This window comes from Cynocephalus volans, chromosome 7 (genome assembly GCF_027409185.1).
Source record: "Cynocephalus volans isolate mCynVol1 chromosome 7, mCynVol1.pri, whole genome shotgun sequence".
NCBI classification, from domain to species: domain Eukaryota; kingdom Metazoa; phylum Chordata; class Mammalia; order Dermoptera; family Cynocephalidae; genus Cynocephalus; species Cynocephalus volans.
Window position 1 is genome coordinate 119,315,483 of NC_084466.1, and position 21,722 is coordinate 119,337,204.

At 42.4% G+C, this 21,722-nt stretch overlaps 1 pseudogene; it reads left to right on the top strand.

Moving 5' to 3' along the window:
• Nucleotides 1-5,557: 5,557 nt before the first annotated feature.
• On the top strand, nucleotides 5,558-11,172 carry LOC134381731 (interferon-induced protein with tetratricopeptide repeats 1B-like; annotated as a pseudogene).
• The last annotated feature ends 10,550 nt before the right edge of the window (nucleotides 11,173-21,722 follow it).

The following is a 21,722-nucleotide window of genomic DNA, read 5'->3' on the forward strand; positions in this document are numbered from 1 at the left end:
AAACAATTTGTCCCCAAGAAAACTGAGGAATTTTCCCATAGACCTTATAGATCTACGCATTATCTTGAGCCTAGTTCAATTGTGTAAATGTTCTGTAAGATTTACATAGACAATTCCAGGTGAATGAATGCTTGAAATGTAAAAATGAGACCATGAAAATGCAGTTAGAACTGGAATACATAGGAGTCAGCTAGGAAAGGAAATCATGGTGAGCCGAGGATAGCTGTCAAGAAAATTACTGGGCCTTTCAGAGCAGTGAAAATTACTGGGCCTTTCAGAGAAGAGAAGTTCTTGGTAGCTGAGTATTTTCTCTGTGGATGTGATTGGCACATGTTTGCAAACAGGAGTAGTCTCAGAGAAAAACACCAGACACTGTCTGTAGTGATCAATACCATTTGATCTACATTCCTTTCTGGAACTGTGTGGATTATTAAGATGCACATGGGAAACCCAAGACACAGAACAATGAAGATTCTGAATGACAGCCTCATAGAAAGATGCACAGTGACTGGGAATGAGTCTATGATCCATAGCATTTAGACCTGAAAGGGACACAAGGATCATCTGGGAAAGTATCTCTCCAAATTTAATGTACCAGCAAATCTCCTGGACATGTTAAAAGGCCGATTCTAATTCAGTAGGTCTGTGGAATGGCCTGAGATTCTGCATTTCTATATGTTAATTGATGACGATGCTGGTCCACAGACCATACTCTGAGTAGCAGAGATCTAGCTCAGTGGTTTTAAACCATGTACAAAAATCACTTTAGGATTTCTTTTTTAAAAAACTACTCCTCATAATGATGCCTGGGCCTCACTTCCAGAGATTCTAATTTATTCGACTGGAGATTGGCTCAGGCATTGGTATTTTTTGAAGATTCCCAGGGAACTTTCTAGTTTGCAGCTAGAGTTGGGGGCCAACCTTATTATAAAACTCATGAGGCAACCGAGAGTTTAAGTGAAATCAAGTTCATTTAGTTAGTCAATCAAACACAGAACTGGTCCTAGAATCCTGATAGTAGACTCATAATGCAGAGCTCGTTTCATTTCTGTAAGTAGGAATCTGCCCATTAGAAATGAGTTTCACTTTCTAGTTTCCATTGCTTTTTTTCTATTTGTAATCACACACATAAACATACACACACACGCACACACTCTTATATGCTGTGATGGCTGTTTCTTCTCCTTAGTGCTGCTCTGCCCTATGTGGTTCATGTGTCTTTTTATGCCAAGGACACACTGGGCAAGATTCTGCATGGCTAATCAGCTGAGCCAGATCCCCACAGAACCAGGACGGCTGCCAAATTCATAGTGACCACGTGATAGATGCTTCCTCTGTTTCTCTGACACTCTGTTACAAAGCAATAATTCTGTCCATGAAAATTCTAGAATCATACTGGAATCAGTGTAAGCAGGTCTTCTAATGTTCATTTCAGTGTTTGCTTATGTTTCTATCCCTTTCTTTCAGAGCTGGGTTAGGGCTAGTGCCTTGAAGAAAATATCTGCACTTGCAAACTGAATCGGCCTGCTAGGAGCCCACCATCTGATACAAAGAGCTGAGAGAAAGTGATCCCCCTTCCCACATCTCTCCTCCACCTGCACAGGTTAATCCCTGCTAGGGAGGGGATGGATGCCTGCTGCCCAAGAGAGGCTGCCAGGCTCTGTGCTTAGGGTATACAGGGCTCCCTGACCTGAGCCCAAAGGTGGGGGAATATCAAGATTGCCCGGGCCTGAAGCTCAGAACAGAGCACCCTTATCTCAGCTGCTGCACAGTCAGACGTGACATGAGGCCCCTCCCTCTCGGTGCCCACTGGAAAAACCTGAAATGGGGAAGGGCTCAGCTCATGGTCAGCACAGACTGCCCACGTGGAGGGACTTGTCCCACACTGTGAAAGCAACACTCACAACTACTGAATGCTCTTAAATGAGACATGCTTTCCTTGCAATGTCCTGTTCCATCTCTTATTCCTATCCCGATTTTACAGGCAGCTTAGACATATGAACCAACTAGCCCAGGATCACACATCACATAAATAGCAAAGCCCAGTCACGACCCCAGGCAGTCTGCCACCAGGTGGCCACTGAGCAACACTATCTTTTGTGCACAAAGGCAAGTGAAAGGAGAATGTCTTAATAGCTCTCGCTTTGTCCAAGATGGGAAGGAGGGAAGGAAACCTCAAGGGAAAATGTCCCCTTGGACCCATAGACAGAATAAGTGTTGTTGTTCTGTTATGGAGCTTTACCTTCTTGTACTCAGAGCACACAGCTCTAAAATAGTTGAGGTGGTGTACGTGTGTGAGGGCATTCCCACCATCAGGTGGTCCTGTCACCCACACGTCTAGGAGGTTCTTTCTAATGGCCTGGCTTTGCTCATCCCCAGAGGTTTGCCTAACAGTCTCTCTTCCCTGCAGGCAGACGTGGGCTTCCACAGCAGGCCAGCCTGGGCCTAGTTCCCTTTCCTTTCTTACCCTGGCTGGTTCCACCCTTCATTCCTGTGCTCTTATTATCCTTAAGGAATCTTACTACCTACCTCTATCCGTAGAGTATACTTAGGGAATGGGATTGGCATTCTCTTTATTTAGGTAATCTTGAGATTTGGTGGCTTTGGGGAAGAACACATGGATTTAAACAATATCCTGTGCTGATGAGATGTCAAGAGAGCCAGCACAGGCTTCTAGGAACTTCTCTCATGCTAACGGGCCAGTGTGGTTTATCTCAAGATGCCTAAAATCCACCCTGAATGAGATGTGGAAAGAGGTTTTTAAATTCCACAAAGGGCAATTTTATACTATACCTCTTCTCAAGCCTACCCTTTTCCTAAGAGATACTGCATACATGATCTGTGAATGTGCAGAAGGCTGTCTGATGTTCCTTTTCTGGGTAATCCGTCTTGTCTGTAATCTTTGGCCTTACAAAGGCCAGGACACCCCTCTGTCTGCTGGAATGGTAATACGGTAGTTCCCTGACAAGAAAGTGAAGAGCAGTCGTGACATCTGGGAGTTGGCCTGCTGTTCTGTGGCACACAAACAATTTTGCAGAACATCAACATCACACAGTGCCATCCTGTGTTCAGGATGGATCAAGACCAAATACAAGGCCACTCTGTAATCATGTCTGAGCACAGACAAAAATATGAATACTGTCCAATTGGGTCCCAAAATAAACAAACAGCCCCTTCGCTTGGCTCCTGTGAGTGACTGCTGCTTCTTTACAAATTACACCTTTAGTCTCCGTCTAGTCTTCCCCCTTTCCAGATACAATTCAAGGTATGCAATCATAGAATCATTCCTGCTTCCTGGCAGCATCCAATCCCAAGCAAAGCCCTCCTTCTTAAACCCTCCCCATAATCACCTAGCACAAGCTCAAATCTGATAAATCCTTTCCATCGCCCTCTTACTGAGACACCCCACCGTTCCCCATAGTGTATGTTCTCTTTCAATGCAATGAGGGATGGACCCATCTTGCTCAACTACAGGTGTATTCCTGGTGGTCTTTGGCTGAAAGGGATTGTCACTGAGGATGCCCAGCTCGAGCTGTAGTCACTCTATCATCCATCACCAATTACAGTGAAGCAAGACCAGCCAGTGGTTCAAGACAAAGTGAGCCACTTATCACCATCAGAAAGAACACTGGATCAGTGAAAGGAATATCTAATATCTAAACTATACGAGCGTTTTGGCCCACAGGGATTAAAAGTTCGTAGAAAATATTTCTGACAAGTCTCTTTCTCTTAGTGTCTTAGCAATTCTCCCTCTTTATAATTAAAGAACTAAAGTATTGTCTACTTCAACAAAAGTAAATAGTCTGAATTGGAACAGATGATGCTATCTGAGATTTGGGAAAGTATATACAATTTTAATTTTTTCTTGTCATCTCTGTTAGTTATGGTAATGCAGACTGTTATCACACAAAAAACCTGCAATATCACTTGGCAAGTAACATAGAGATTTACTTCTCATTTTCCTGATTGGCAAGTGGCTGTCTTTCATCCAGTGATCCAGGGACTAAGACTCCCTCCATCTTTTGACTCTACCATATTTCATATGTTGCTTCCAGGTGTTCACACAAAAGAAGATAGACCATGGAAGACCATGCATGGGCGTTTCATGGCCTAAGCCTGGAAATGGCACACACGATGTTTGCCCATTTTCCATTAGCCACAACTCAGGTATATGACCACATCTTAACACAAGGGATTTTGGGAAAGATAGTCTAGTTAAGGGCCCAGGAGAAGGAAGAAACAGCACAGCTGGGCTACAGTTTCACCAGATAATTATGAATAGACAACAATGAAGTTAATAACCCTGCCATGGAACACTCACTGAAAGGGAAATTGTTCTTTGTCCTTTAGCTTATCTCGCTGCACTACTCCCTGCATAACCAAGATAAAGACACTTACAGGATGACTCTGTAACACTTCAGAAGAGGATATCAGAGTTTTCCAAATGGTCCTTTTCTCCTGCTAGTCGTGTGGAGAGTTACACCAGCCTGGATCTCACAGAAAGTCATTAAACATGTCAATGGGATTTGACTGACTCTCTGCAGGTTTTGGCTTCATAATAGGTGGTCTAAAAAATAGTAGGAATAGCAGGAACATGAGAACAATTCAGAAGAATTATGTGCATTTTGATTGGATTTTATCTTATTTTTTGGCAGCTGACTGATATGGGGATCCGAACCCTTGGCCTACGTGTTATATCACCACACTCTAACCACCTGAGCTAACCAGCCAGCCCTCGATTTAGACTTTAACAGCCACACATCATAGAGTACTAGAGACCCCAGTGGCCCCATCACATTCTCTGACTAGGTGCACACATTCCTCTACTGACCAGTTCAAACACCATTGTCTGAACCCCTGATGGTGAACAGTAATGATCATCAAATTGTCAGTACATCTGTGTAGGCTCCACTATAGTCTCGCTTGGCAGTAATACAAATGCTGCCAGAGGATGTAAACAACATGCACTTATCCTTACACGCCACTGCCTCAAACCCCAGAGGGAACCATTCTGCCTACAGCAACCCCACAGAGGAAGACCTAGCCAACTGCAGCCTCACCTGCAACCTTATTCTTCCACAGATTGTCAGTGGCTCTCTACGGGGTTCCTTTGGGCATCAACCACTGACCCTGGTCCTAGGAGCTTCCATTGCAGATGTCCGTGGAACCACCTGGCTGGGTACATGTGACAGTAACCAGTTTCACAACGGAGTCTGACTTGTTCCACAAAAATATACATCCCTGTTCTCCACTGGTCTTTCCACAACTTCTGAATGTCATCAGAAGATACCGTTATCCTCTATCTCCTAGGCCACATTGACCCCAACAGTAAACGTGCATATCAAAACTGCTTCTCACAAACATCGTGTTAGCTGCCAAAACTGAGCACATATTCATTATCAAAGCAGAAACAGTTCTCCCTCTCTCCAAGTTTCATTTTCACCAAGATGGAACACTGCCAATTTCACTGGGCCTGAAAGGAATGAAAAATTGCCTGGGGATACCTCTACTGTATAAGCATATGCTTTTCTGAAAAGCCCTAGAACTCTGCGGACAAATGCCAGCGGAGCCTCCCAGCCTGGACCAAACCACAACAGAGCACCTGCTGCCTCAAAGCACCATGAGGTAAAGGCTTTCTCTGCTTTCCCAACCTTATTTCTGTGCACTTTGAAATTCCAAACCTGTCCTTATGGACCATTTCCTTCTCCTAGGGGAGCTGTCTCACTCAAGGTTCCGACCTGACAGGCACCCTCAGGCAGGTAATGGAGTGTACTAGAGGGGCTATTTAAGAGGCTGTGGGCAACGTTCAGGAAAATCAACAGCAGATGATACTAAATAGGAGCAGGGCGAGGGCTAACAATGGTGGTAACATGACACCCCTAGGCCTACAGCGCAAGAGGAGAGAGTGGTCCCCAGACCTGCAGAGACCTCTACCTGTGGCTGTAGGGGAGGGGCTTCTCTAAAGGCTTTTGGTGAAAAACTCAACCACTGCCAAGTGAGCATGGTGGGAGCTTAGGAATTAACACCACCATCCTCACCTCCTCCTGCACTCTGATTTCTGACTGTTGCCTTCTGGTGGGCTAAACCCAAAAGAAAGTCAAAACTCAGAGAGGTCCAGGTAATGAAGTCCATAAACTCAGCTTCCCCGAGCACAGAGCATAGTGAAGAAGGCAGGAAAGTAGATCCAAATGGGCAAGATGAAAATATATGCACAGAGGTGAGTTTTCTAACTGTCTTGTTACTGAGTTTGCTTAATAAGAGCAGCAGTGCTCTTAAGGGAAGGAAGAAGTAAGCGATCTTAATTCCAAAGGAGATGTCATTAGTGTAGCACTTTCTAATGCAGTGAGAATTATCCAGAGGATACTTATTGAGTGTTCACGGGAACAGAGGCCTGTGCCTAGACGGGAGGCTGACCTGGGGACCAGTCAGGGAAAGAGCATTTAGATCCTTTCAGGCTTTTACATGGGAAGGAGAAGAAGCTATGTTCAAAAACAGTCTTTTTTTCTGGTCTTACTGATACCAAGTTAAAGTTTTGGGATTACTGTGAAACTGAAATTGTGACTACTAAAAAATTTGCCTTTCACCAAATCAACTGTTCTCAAAATGTGGTACCCTAACCTGCAGCATCAGCATCATCTGAGAATGCGTTAGCAATGCACATGCACAGGCCCCACCTTAGACCTGCCTACTCAGAAACATCAGAGTGGGGCCCATCCATCTGTGTGTTATAAGTCTTCCAGGTGATCACGTTGCATGCTAAAGTTTGAAAAACCACTATACTAGATGTTAGAAGATGGGAAATCTTATTGCGGTTGTGAAGTGTTGGTTCTAAAAAATAGGTATTCCTTTCTTGCTGGTTTGGTTAGAACTGGTGAAGTACAGAAAATATTTTCTACTGAAAAGCATTCTGACGTGATAGAGTTCTCCCACTGGATGTCCCATTGAGTGGGAGAGGAAGAGTTTTCAGTAAAAGGGGCCCCGCTTCTAGGATCTCTCCTCCAGTAAACACCTATACCTGTCTTGAGAAGAAATTGCAAGTGAGGGATTGAAAAGGAGTTTACCAAAAGATTATCCAGTCTCTCTTTTTAATATAATGGGCCCGTGGCCATATAATGATGTGAGCTTTGTCCACAGCTGTGGAGCTGACAGAAAGCAGGTTCACCCTCTCCCCAGCCTTGGCATCTAGGCTACCCGAGAGCTTTTGCAATGGCCTGTGTCTGTGTTTCTAGAGTCCCCTGGTCAGGGTGGCCTAAGGGGGCTCTGGACTATTCCAGAATGAAGAAAACCCATGTCGAGATACTCCTGATCCCAGTGGTACAGAGACAGAGGAGCAGGGTGAGCTCTTCTTTCCATTCTTGCGCATTGATCAAAAATACAAGCAGCTGAAGGGAAGAGGATCTACACACAGGCCTGGCTACTTGTGGTTACAATTGTCCACCTGCCATATGCACAGAGGGGTTAGGTCACCACACACATACACATACTCGTAATTTTATAATAATACGTACACTGCTAATGACAGTACTCTCTGTGTGCTTACTAGGTAACAGGAGGACTTTAGGTTCTTAGCATTCCTCTTTTAGAGATTAAGGACACCTCTCTGATGCCATTCTACCTCATAGTCTTCCCAGGACCAAGAGGAAAGAAAAGATGACGCATGTTGATGAACAACTACCTATAAGAAAGAACAATAATTCTCTTCTGGCAGGTTGGCAGGGCAACCCTGTAAGTCTGTTCCAAGTGTGCGCTAGAAGTTTTGCAATCTTGGTGAGGGCTCAAATCTGGAATATCACCTATCGATGCACCTATCAATGCAGGTCACCCTGGCCCTGATTAGATCACTCAGAAGGAGGGACTCTTTCTACTGATGGCTGGATCAGCAGCTGAGGTGCCTGAGATTATGGTACAAAGTTAGAAAGCCTGGAATGGATCATCCACAAATATTCTAGCAGCTCTAGAGCAATGGCAGTCTGTGCGGATGATTTTCCCCAGGCAGTGTCTGTTCTCATCATACCAGGGACTGCAGTAGGCTAAGTCGAGCATTTTGGTCAGAAGCTCTTCCTGATTCCATCTCCTTTAGAAGTGGAGGCTATTTTCAGTGAGGAATACTGATTTTATTCACTCCTGATCTCACCCCATGTTCACAACCATCACATTCAAACCCGCACCCACATCCACACAGGCACGTGCACAAGTTTCATTAGACAATATTTCCGGACCACGGTTGGGTGGTAAAAAGAAAGGTTTCTGGAGCTCCTGACCTCAGCAGTCAACCAAGCAGTCCTGCCGTAAAGCAAGAACAAACTCAGTGTCAGGATGGCATCTTCCATAGACTCAGGCCTGCGGAGGATGGCTTGGGAGTGTATGCAGGAATGCACTCAAGAAAAATCCAAGATCTATGGGGAGATTATGAGGTGGAGATGTTGACGGAAATGAGAGGACTCTATGGAGCCAGCAGCTGTATTCTCAGAGGCAATAAATAGTAAGATACTCTGTAAGCCTGAGTATCCTCTACCTCACTTGACAGTTATTCATCTTTTGCGAATTTTGCCTTTCCCTTTATTTTCAAAAGGGAATGTTCTATAGTCTTTTTTGTGATGAGGTTATGGTTAAATATTTTGAGTCAGGATGATGGGATTTATATTACACTTGCTTTCTGCTATACATTGTCATATATAGCATCAAAGGAAATTTATAAAGGTCCCCTCCAGAATCTTTCTTGGGCCTAAAGGGTAGAAAACATGTCACATATAGAATGTAAGACAATTAGTTGAGAACGCAGAGGCAAATATACTTACATAGGATGTGAGGGCCACTTTTTTTCACTATTAGAGACAAAATTCTTTTGGCTCCCTTATGTTCTTAGAGGAAGACTAGAACTTCAGCTGCACTATATAAAACAGTAAAATAATGGAAAGACAACTTCTGGTCCCTTCAACCTTTTTATACTGTCTTCTCCATGCGTAGCTGAGTGATCACTTCACTTTTTGAGATTTAGAGTAACTGCCCGCCACTAGGCTGCAACATTACATGACATTAGGTTCAGTGAATTATAAAAGTGAGACTTGCCACTTCCTCACATAGACACATCTAGCCCCATGCAATGTTCACTCATCCCCCTACTTCTGTCCCCATGCAGTAAGTCTGCCATTGTGAGGTGGTTCCACCCATTTTTCAACCTCCCTGTTTGGGATTGGCTCAGTAAATTCATAGAGGTGAAGGGGGTAGAATGCCCTACCACGTTTTCCAACCTTGCTTAAGGGTTCATGATATTCATCATTTGAAACCATATTTGGCTGTCATATTTCACTCAGAACCCTGTCTGGGAGGAGAGAAAACCAAAATGCGTTTACGTGTTGGGAATATGTGAAAGATGAGTAAGGAATTCACCCTCCTGTGAACCCTCAGTTCCACATTTCTTCAGACAGCATTAGTGGTGTATTACAAAGCTGGGAAGAAGCATGAGAGAAGGGTTTTGCAGTGTTGAAGTTGGTGCTGAAATTATTTTGACATTAGCAGAAAGAATCTCTTTTGAGTTGACTTGTAGACTTCCAATACCTACCTACTGGCACCATGAAGTGTTCAGCATTTCCTCCGGGTATTTGTGTCAACCTGCAATGTGTCCTAATGGCATAAGCACAGGATCCAGAGAGGCAAGAGCTAACGGAGGCAGGGACATTGGGACGGAGAATATTTGACTATTTGAAGTGCTAGCTTCATTTCCAGTAGACTGAATACTACTAAAAACAGAAATAATTGCTGTCTTCTGTTACTGTGAGGAATCTGATGGAAATCTCACTGAAGATAGCCTAGCTCAGTTGAGATGTCACTTTACATGGAAGTTGTTAATTGAAGTCACTGTAATGCCTGATTTAGAAAACAGGGTCTTGGAAGAGATTGAGTTCCTAGACACCAAGTACAATGTGGGAATACACAACGTACTGGCCTGTGAGAAGCACCTGAAAGGCCAGAATGAGAAAGCCTTGGAGAGCTTGAAAGAAGCCGAAGACTTAATCCAGCGAGATCATGACAACCAATCGGACATGAGAAGTCTGGTGACCTGGGGCAACTATGCCTGGGTGTGCTACCACCTGGGAAGACTGGCAAGACCAGACTTAACTGGGTAAGGTGGAGAGCACTTGCGAGACGTTGGCAAGTCCCTTCTGCTATTGAATGGAATGTCCTGAGATGGATCATGAGGAAGGATGGGTTTTGCTGAAGTGGGGTAAAAGGAATTGCGAACAGGCCAAGGACTGCTTTGAAAAGGCTCTGGAAGCAGACCCTAAAAATGCTGAATTCAGCACTGGGTATGCAATTACCGCTTATCGACCGGATGGTTTTACCACGTCAACTCTGCACCTTCTAAGACAGGCCGGCAGGCTAAATCCAGAAGATGCCTATATTGAGGTTCTCCTTGCACTGAAGCCTCAGGAAGTAGGACAAGAAGCTGAAGGAGAAGAGTTCATTAAAGAAGCTCTGACCGTCAAGTCCTCACAGACTTATGTCTTTCAATATGCATCCACGTTTTACTGAAGAAAACACTCTCTAGATACAGCTCTTCAGCTCTTAAATACGGCCTTGTGGGCAACACCCACCTCTACTTTTGTGCATCACCAGATGGGGCTTTGCTACAACGACAAGACAATCGAAATAAAGAAAGCGGCAAACAGGCAGTCTAGAGGGCAGGATAGAGAAGAAGTAGACAGATTGGTTTGATTAGCTATAAATGAATTTCAAAATACTTTGAAACTAAAAGCCTCATCTTAATCGGCTTATGCTGACCTCGCTGAAATGTATGCACAAATAGGCCACCACAGAGACGCTGAGGACACTTTTCAGAAATTGTTATGCATGAAGATCACTGAGGATCACCTGCAACAAGTGATTCATTACTGATATGGCCGTTTCCAACAATTTCACATAAAGTCTGAAGATACAGCAATCACCTTTTACTTAAAAGATCTAAAAATAGAAAAAATGCCCTATTACAGGGAGAAACTTCTCAATGCTTTAGAAAAATTGACTATAAGACGTGTTCACTGGAATGTACGTGTTGTGGAAAGTCTCAGCCTCCTTGGGCTTGTCCACAAATTGAAAGGCGAAGTGAGTGAAGCCTTCACGTGCTATGAGAGGGATCTGACTCTGGCTGCTGACCTCAATTCTATGTTTTGAAACAGAGGTCACCATTACTCATTTAACATATTCATAACTAAATAGGTCATCAATCTTTCCCAATTGCTGCCTTCAAAAATCTGTAACATGGGGAAATACACAATACTTTGACACAGCACATACTCTGCTGCCTGACTGACTCCCCTCTTTCTTTCCCCTTCTATCCATGTGTCTATGACAGGAGCATCCTTTTTTCAACAACACATCCCTGCACTCATAGGCCAAGGTTGATTAATGCTGTTTGGGGCATCTCTCACCTGCTAGACCAACAAGAATTGTTTTCCGTGTGATTTTGAAAATGAAATGAACGGCTTCCATTCTCGGTCTAGATGTCCCAAGGAGAAGAGACAAACAAGGAAGGCTTCTTTTTCATGTGCCCAGGGGCACTGACCTGCTACAAGATCTAAGAGCAAAGCAAATGAGCAAAGATGTGCGTTAGAAAGAAGGACGAGATTTCAGGAGTTTATTACAGCATTCCAGCCTGAGTTTCCATTTCCCAAGGCCCTTCCGCAGCCAAGATGGGCTGGTCAGTGAGTCAAGCCAATGACATCCTTATAATAAATCCAACCTTTTGTTAGCATTTGTTCATCTTCTGGCAATCTCAAGAGATCTGTGTGCTCCAAACACATTGCTGGACGTTAATTCACACCTCAGGAAACTTAAAATATGTTGGGGAAAGACAAAGTAAGAGAAAAAATCTCGTAGGGATACACAAGGTGAAAATGAAATAAATACTCTAGTGCAGTTTTTAAGTCCTTACTGGGTGGTGTGTGATTTAATCCCCTTTTGCTCCCTACCCCAAAATATTCAGTAACATCTGGTAAGATGACAAATTCTTTGAGTGTATTTCATTGGAGATGTAAATAAAAAGAGATGTATCTTTTATGTTTGGGTGGAAATTGAAAAATGCAGAACAATTTATGCAGCACTAGATGGCCTAAAGCAGAGGAAACTGTGGGAATATAAACCTACTGGATTAGTCTGTTTCTGTTGCTTCTAACAAAATACTTGGAAGTGGGTGATGTATAAGAAAACAAAATGTATTGCTGACACTTTCTGAGGCTGGGCCGTCCAAAGTCTGTCTCGTGGTTGTGACAGCAACCCAGGGGTCTCACATTGGAACATGGTGGAAGTAGAAAGAGCAACAGACTCTCCTCCTCTTTCAAAGCCCTCAGAACCATGCCCCTGATCATCATTTTTAATCCATTCACGACTGCATGGTCCTACAATCCAATCATCTTTTCAAGGCTCGAACTTTCAATTACCATAATAGGATTCCCCACCCTCTACACAGTCACAGTGGTGGCTAAGTTTCTCATACATAAAACTTGGAGGACACAATTCAACCTTCAGGGACTTTGGGGATGACATAATCCAATCTACTACAACTACCAAGAATTTTTTAAGATACTGGAGAACAATTTACTCCTGCAGGCCATGGAATTGAAAGGTTGCCTTCTGTTACCTTGATCCCTGAAAATTAGGATTGGCCAATGCCGGGGGATTGGGCTCGGGGACTGGATGGGACATTCAGATGACACTTAGGGAACACACAAGTCACAACCTTTTCAGTTTTGTTGATACTAAACAAAAAAACAGATTCATCAAATTTAACCAGAGGAAACTACTGAAATGGGAATACTTATATTGTCTTTTCCCTGTAAACATGGGACTCTTGGGCTCCTCTGGCCCCTCTTTGAATTCCTTAGCTGTGATCGCTGTAGAGCCACTTGTAGGGGAGGTTTGTGTTTGCTCCTGGAATAAATCTAAATGAGAAATCTGAGGACACATCTCTACTGATTAGAAAACACACAGACAATGTTGCTGTACTTATCACACTACATAACTCCCAGCTTTTTGGTTTGGCTCCGTTCTGTAGTAGTTTCTAAACAACTATTGCTCCTTAGCCACTGGCAGGTCTTGGCAAAAAGAAGTAATGGGAGATTTATAATCATCTTGGCTAAATTCATCACAAATATAATTCTCACCTAGTTGGTAAGTCGTCAGGAAATTAGGTTTCATTGCACTCATTAATTAACGCTGAAACATTTCCGCTACTAAAATTTGTTTATCTAGCAACTGAGTCTACTTAAAATTGGAGGGGGGCGGGGAGGGGATGTGGGCATGTGTATTTGGGTGAGCATAAGGCAAGTCCTAAAACAATCTATTTTAAACAACATCGAATCTCCTAGACCTGCAAGCAGAGGAGGTACTCGATAAACAATCATGGAATGGTTGACTGAGCATCTTGTAGTTGCTGCTCGTGTCACTGGCTCCTACACTCAGTATGGACCAGGGAAGAACAGAGGGAAATGGGAATGCATATCAAAGACATATCTATCTGCTTATCGTCAAAAGAAAAGAATGAAAAGATCATAAAATTCTGTAATGGGAATCTATGAAAAAGCAATAGAAGCTAGACTTCTCTGTATTGTTTTTGAAACCATGTAAATATTAGACCTAATTATAAAACCAAATTCATATTCCAAAAAGCAATCTGCATATGCATACTGAAATGCTTTATCAATTAATTGTGCTGATTGCTTTTTTTGTGCAACAACAAATAATATGATAAATTGATGGATGGATAGAGGAACGAATAGATGAATAGATACATGACAAAGGAAATATGTAAAGCGTTAGTTGTAGAATCTAGTTTTCACTGATAAATTCTCTCAACTCTGCTCCCTTTTACAATGTACATAAAATGTTTAGGTAAAAATGGCAAATGCAATTTCTAAAAAGTAAAGCAAAATGAGACAAACGAGACAAAGTATATGTGGGATACACAATAAAACCACACAGAGAGGAGGATGCCATGTGATTTTTAATACACTGCAATTTGACTCCACACCTTTAATAGGCTATATCTATGGACAAAACAGGGAAAAAATTGTAAAACTCTACTCAGCAAGTACTCTGGAGGTATTTTGTTGATATTATTATTCTGAGACCGTTTTTAGTGTATTATGAAATAAATCATACGGATAAGTTGGTATTACTGAGAAAGGAATGTTCAGTTTGGGAGGAAAGATACACAGCTGCAAGATTCACTAAGTATATTTCATATTACATCTTTAAAATACACACATAGGCCCAATGTCATTTCCCTGGTTTCAGTATTGCACTACAGATATATGTCACTTTTGGGGGAAGTTGGGTGAAAGGAACACAGGACCGACCCTTCCTCCAACTTCTTGTGAGTCTATAATTGTTTCAAAATAAGCCTGAAATGGAAACAGTGAAATGATGAAAATTCCATTAGTACTTGAATATATTGCAGTAAGTCACATTGTGGGTTAGTTAAAGTGGGCTGTGTGGTCCCTCGAAGACCCATGAGCAGATATGAAAATTATTGGACCATTCACAACAAAGGTGTTTGGTGTCTGGGTCCTTCTCTTCATGGTTTTGATAGGAAGTACTTTATGAATAATCTCAAAAGCCAAGAGCTTGGATTTCATACAGTGGTCAAAACAGTGACAATTACGTTTTTTAAAAAACAGGCAGTAACTAAGAGTATCTTTGTGATCGAATAAATTGAGGAGAGTATATAATATGTAATTAGCAGAGATACTTGAACTGTTCAATGCTCAATTATAAATTATGAAGAGACATATCTGTAAACCTGAGTTTTATGACAAACTGAAAAGACTAAGGGAATTCAAAGATTCAGGAAAGTGTAAATGGATTGATGGCTTCAGTTAAGCCTTTGTTTTTTATGGTCCTAGCATGATAGCATCCTGTACATCTCTCATGATCACTACGATGCTTTCATTGAACTGTGATTACTGAAACACGTACAGTAGCGACTACTGCAGGACATGCTACTGGAAAAGATGCCTGAGAAGACAGGGAAGCCCAACTGTGGAATGTAGCACCACCTACAGTTGAATTTGTTTCTAATGAGAAACCAGCTTTCCAATATGCAACCAGGTCACTACGTCCTATTCTACAGTCTTTAGCAAGCTGATAAAAAAAATTGAGACTACGAGTGATAGATAGGGAACTCTTTGTGGATGCACATTCCTTAATAAGTTGTCATGGGATATTGAAGACAGTTCAGCAGAAATAGCTCAGCATCTGTCGATGCTCTTATTATCAACACCAAAAATACTCAAAATCACATTCTTTATCCATGCCATCCTATAGATCAAGAAGAGATTGAGTTTATTGCCCACGATGTAGGGAGAGTAACAAAAGAATAAAGATTCTGAATGTGAAACTCCAAGAAAGGGAAGCGGGTCCAGGGATTGAGTCCCAAATCACTCCGCCAGAGGATTTCAGACATGCAATAGACACCAGGGATGGTTCTCAGTCCAGACATACTGCCAAAGCACCTGAGATTTCTTTTCATTATTGAGGTCAGGGGCCCATTCCTAGAGATATATTAATTGCTCTTGGATAAGGCCCAATTAGCATTATTTTTTAAATGTCCCTAGATGATTTTTATGTGCAGTGATGATTATCTATTCCAAATCCCTTGTTTATCGCTGAGGGAGCTGAAGGTCACAGAAGTAAACTGACATCATAATTGGTCAGTCAATTGCAGAGCTGTTGTTAGACTCCTGGGAATGGATTCATAGCCTAGTGCTGAAATTTCATTTTCTAAAAGTTTCACTCTCTCCAATTCCTATTTTCTTTCGAACTGTAAACACATACACACACACAACACTTTGTTGGCTGTTTTCTCTCTTCTTAATGCTGCTCTGTCCTGAGTTGCTCATGAGTCTGTTTATCCCAGAGAGACACTGGGCAAGATTCCAAATAACTATTCAGCCTGGGCCAGAGCCCCACAGAACCAGAACCACTGCCAAATTCACAGCAATGACGAGATAAACACTTCGATTCTCTGCATGCTATCTAATGAATTGGAAAATTGAGAACCCAATTGTTTTATTCCATAGAAATCTTTTTTCTTTTCTTTTTTTTGGACAGCTGGTTGTTCCAGGGGTCTGAACCCTTGACCACGGTGTTATAACACTGTGCTCTCACCACCTGAGCTAACCAGTCAGTCCTCCATAAGAATTTCAAAGACCACCTGGCTTCCAAAAAACAGAGGTTTTCTAATTTGTTTATTTCAGCATTTGCTTACAGACTGAACATTTATCTGAATACATGATGAAACTTCTCTTATTAATTCAGAAATTCTTATTTGTGTAGAACATTCTGACTACTTCAGGATATCTCTGTGGAAGCTTATTTCAATAGGTGAGGGCTAAGATAGACAATGAGCTAGGCAGGGGGAGTTGAGCAGAAACTGTTTGGATTTGCAGTGTGTCCAATTAGGTGTTTCTAAGACCAACACATTATTATAGCTGCTCTTCTTCTGGCTTCATAGTTTAAAAGACAAAGTAGGTAGCTTGTTTTAAAGTATTCATTATTTTTAACTTGATGACTGAAAATAGTAATGACAATAACACCAAAAACAGCCGCCTCTTCTTTGCATGCTCCCCTGTGCCAGGTAGTTGCTAAGTATTTAATCTCAAATTCTTTGAACTATAGTTGAGATTGAGTTGACATGTGATCAGAATGTGGATGTCCATGCTGGAGCAATAGAGGGTGCTCTATTCCAAACCATAGCACCTTGCTTTTACCTCCCGCCAAAGTGATCAGAAGTTACAAGCCTTTCTTGGTATTTGGCCTCTTTTCTTCTTTCCTAAACCAGGTTGACTTGTTTATTTCTGTCAAGCTGAAACCATAAGTAAGGAGCAGAATCTCCATGACTTAATCAGGACTAGGTATTTATATTTTATAGTCAATTCCTTCTCTATGCAGGAAGCTAACTGAAATTAGACCTACCTCTCTGAATTCTCCCATTTTTATGCAGTCATCCAGAATCCAGACTACAACCTCCATGATTGGCAACAATGGGCTAATGCTCTTTTAAGGCTATGAGGCAGATCTGGTTCCAAATGCTGGCCAGACATTGGGTTTCAGGAACACTACAAATACTTTTGGTTTCAGCGCCACAGTCATTGGTAATCTAGTTTTATACCACTCGGTACTTACCAGGAAACCCCATGAGACACCTAAGTCGTGGTCTTTGCCCCTTGGCCCTTGCAAGTAGAGCTGTGGACAAAAGGTAACTCCACAGCTTTTCAACTCTTATCTCTAATTCCCTATTTCTCTCAGCCTAAATGCTTGATATTCTTCTCTGTTTGTGAATAAGCTTTCTCCCTATTTTAATTATTTTCGGGACACACAGCAAAATATGGTTAACAATGGTATACAAATATATATACTTCCCAGATTTAGATTTCCAGACAAGCAAGTCTGATTACCTCCTCCCAATAGGGGCTTTCCCATGATTAAATTAACTGTGGCTGGGGGTAAGTTTGCTTTGTGTAAGCTGCTGGAGAATCATCACCACATGTACCAGGAGACTGAGGCTATTTGCAGCAAAAACTACGGACAATTAGAAGCTCAGCAGGCACCAGTAATAAGAACCAAACCTACACTTAGGAGCCCAGCACAGCTTTACTTTTAATCTCTTACTGCAAACATAGAACATTGCATGAGCCAGCTTAAGGAAGGCTTAGCCAGGCTGACATGGCACCAAGAAGAATGAGCATAGCTAGGATAATCTTGCACAGCTACGAGAATCATTTCTGATGAAAGAGAACACCTTAGATGGCTAGAATACAGACTGTTGAAAATAAAAAAAAAAATTTTTATCATTAGGCCTAACATGTTTCATTTTGAAAACTCAAGATGCTACCACATACATTTTCTCTGTTCCTATGAATAGGGAAGAGGTTACAGGCCCCTTTCTACCATTGCCCATTCTCCAGAAGGGTATGCAAAGGCATAGAATAATTAGTAAGACACGACCTCACAGTGAATGGCAGCAAATTTAGGTTAAGAATCCCATTTGGAGACTTAAAATTTTATACCATTGTGGTTGTTATACGACAAGCAAACAGAAAGGACATCGTTGGGGGGGAGGGGGGGAGGGAGAAGGGAGGGAGGTTTTGGTGATGGGGAGCAATAATCAGCCACAATGTATATCGACAAAATAAAATTTTTAAAAAAAATACATTTTCAAGATATATAACTAAGAAATAAATTGAAAAGATTCATCTAAAAAAAAAAATTTTTTTATACCATTAAATGAACAATCCCTGCGGGGAGAAGGCTATGAAATTTGCAAGTTCACACAGTCATTTTTACAGGTCTCCCTACTCTAGGTTCAGGGGACTCTGCACTAACTAGCATCTCCTAGCTCCCAAGTTTCTAAATGGCCAGGAAAGAGGTATTAGCACATGAAGAAAACTAATTTCATCAGCCTCCTCTCAACTAGTTTCCAAAACAAAACAAGGAAAGCAATCACGGTTTTAAGTTTCTTTTTCCTCGAGCAGGAACTCTGCCAGTTAGTTTCACTTTCCGATTTCAGTTTCCACTTTGGCTTCCAACTTCTAATTGGACAGACACACCCATAGCTAACATCATCACTTGCTCTTTAGCTCCCTTGCATAGCCCTGTTCTGGAGGGCTCATCTGAAAATCCACGAGACAGACTGGCCAGATCTCAGAGGAGCCCATCTGGCTAAACAAAACACTACAGAACTGCTGCCTAATTTACAGCAACTAGGAGGGAAGGATTTCTCTGCATCTCTGCCATTATGTCTAAAGTTTTGGAAAAAATGCTAATTAAATACTATCGCAACAGGTTTGGTCTCAGTGAGGTCAAATTTCCTAACTTTTCTATATGAGTATCTGCTTATGGACTGAATGTGTGTGTGTGCATGCGCGTGCACATTCAAACACACATAAACTGTTTTATAAATGCAGGCATTTTTATTTTTGTTAGCATCACCTTGAGGAAGCTCACCTCATGCTACAGCCCAAAGAAGAGAAGGAAAATGGGAAAAGAGTCTTGCAGGAAGGGAGAAAATGATCCCAAACTTGGTTATTCTTTACCCCCGGATTCAATTCTGTTTGATCCGGGGAATCAATGGACAGCTTGTCTGGGTAGAGACAGGGCTTTCTGTTGACTCCTCACCAGGGGGACTAGGCAGGTCCCACAGGGCCGTGTAAGCCACAGTCAGGGGCTTCTCAGATGTCCTGGGGGAAATATTGCGGGGCTGTGGTAGGAGAAGCTCACAGCCTTCCTCTGTAGGCCTCTGGTCTCACTTTCTGTGTTGCTGGGCTCCTGTGTCAGGCCTTCTCAGTCTGACTGGATTTGAAGTTAGCAGACGACCCCTTCTCTGGGGAATCCAGGCTGTCAGCAGATCCCTGACCTCCTCCTTCCCGTGGGTCTTGCCTGGAGTTCTGTGCTTGGGAACATCCACATTTACCTTACTTAAGGGGCTTAATGTGGGAATTTCTATATTGTTCTCTCTGAAACTTCCTTCAAATAATCCCTAATATCAGCAAATTATAAAAACTATTAATTAATATTGACTTGAAAATTTTTCCTCAGTGCTCCAGTGGGCAAAAATTTGAAGGGGCAAAAGTTCTAGACACTACACAATTACAGGCCTGTAATCAACCCTCCTCTAGAAACAGGGAGAGTTGTCACTGATAATTAAAGTAATAACAACAACAACAAATGTTATAGAAGTAGCTATCACTTCCGGAATACTTGCTAAGTGCCAGCCTGGCTTCTAGAAGTAGTATGTAAATTATTACATTTAATTCTCAAAAGAAACCTATGGAACAGGGACTCTTGTATTATCCTGATTTTGCAATAAGGAGTCTTAGATTGAAAAATGTTAAGATCACACAGACAATAAGTGGTAGAGCTGAGATATGAACCAGAGTGTCTAAATTCAATGATAGTTTATGAAACCTTAAACCAATGTTTCTCAAAGGGTGGCAGAGGGGGTTTATGAGATCATTTCAGATGGCATACTAATTAGCTTGTATGTTTATTTCAACATGCACTAGGAAAAATATTCTATCCAGGTTAGGAATATGATTTTTTGTCGTGATAAAATTTACCATTTTAACTATCTTAAAGTAGGCAGTTTAGTGGGATTTAGGATTTTCACAATGTTGTTCAACCATCACCACTATCTAGTTCAAGAATATTTTTACCACTATGAAGAGAAACCCCACACCCATCAAGCAGTGACTCCCTACTCTCTCTTCTCCCCGGGCCCCAGCAACCATTCATCTGCTTTCTGCCTCTATGGATTTACCTGTTTTGGAGATTTCATGTAACTGGACATATAAAGTATGTGGCTTAGTGAATTCTAATGATTTTATGTTGCCTCAGCATCTATTTTGAATCTAGTTTTAACATTGTCACACCAGAAGCAAGGCTTAGTCAACCATGACACAGTGTCTAGTTCTCTTCCCCCTCCTCCCAGTTCCTCAATGTAGTTGATCCAGATACCACCATCTCCTGGTTGACCACCTTCTTATGAGATAGCTAGATATGACTACGTGACTTGCCCCACTGACCCCCGCACCCTGCATGGACTGGGCAGATATGCTGCAGTGACCCACTTGCTATAAACCCACCAACTAAAACTCTTCACAGAAAACCCACTAATGTAGTGCCCCGGACCCCAATACAGGCTTGGTCCCACAGCTTCCTCTTTTTCCCTTGCTCCCCACTTGTTGATTGAGCATGTCGTTTAGTCCCTTTGGGTAGCTATAACAGAAACACCTGAGACTGCGTGATTCATAAGGAAAAGAGATTTATTTGGCTAACGATTCTGGGACAGCTGCATCTGGCACGGGCCTCAGGCTGCTTCTCTTCATGGCGGAAAGTAGCAGGCAGCTGGCGGGAAGAAGCAGATCACATGGTGAGAGGAAGCAAGAGAGAGAGAGAGAGAGGAGGTGCCAGGGTCTTTTTAAGGAACGAGCTCTCGCAGGAACTGATAGAGCGAGAACTCACTCATTAATCCCCTCTCCCCCAGGGAGAGCATTAATCCATTCATGAGGGATCCGCCCCCATGACTCCATCAGTTTCCAGCACTGCCACATGGGGGATCAAATTTCCACATGAGTTTTGGAGGGGACAACACATCCAAACTCCATCAGCATGTGTTTCCCCAACAGCTTTCTCTTTCCCATTGGCCCTGGAAGGGATGCTGCCCTCTTCTCTTTGGGGTCTATAAGTCATAAACTGCCCATGTTATTTCATGTGTGTTTTCAGTTGCTTCCTCTGTGTCTCATCTGACCAGTACACACCCAAATCTAACTTCTTTCCAGGTCAGGGCTCTCCTAGAAAGTGGCTATCTTGGTAGGAATAAACTAAACACAGGGCAGACAAGAGCCACAAGGGCATTCACCAGTATAAATAAGTTTCCTAAGAGAGACACACCTGGTAATGGGTCAGACAGACCCTTAGGCATTAGCCATCCACCAGGATAAAGAAGTATCCTATGGAAGGCACAATGTAAATATCCATGATCACCTCCCCTGGAGCCCCACGAGAGCAGGGCTAGAGTTTGTAGGCACTTTCATGACAGTGATCTTTAGACCAAATGAAGAAAAACAAAAACAAAACAGAGAGAGAGAGAGAGAGAGAGAACTATGACAGTGGCCTTTTGGGTCTGGTTTCTTTCATTTAGCATAATGCTGTCAAGATTAATCCAT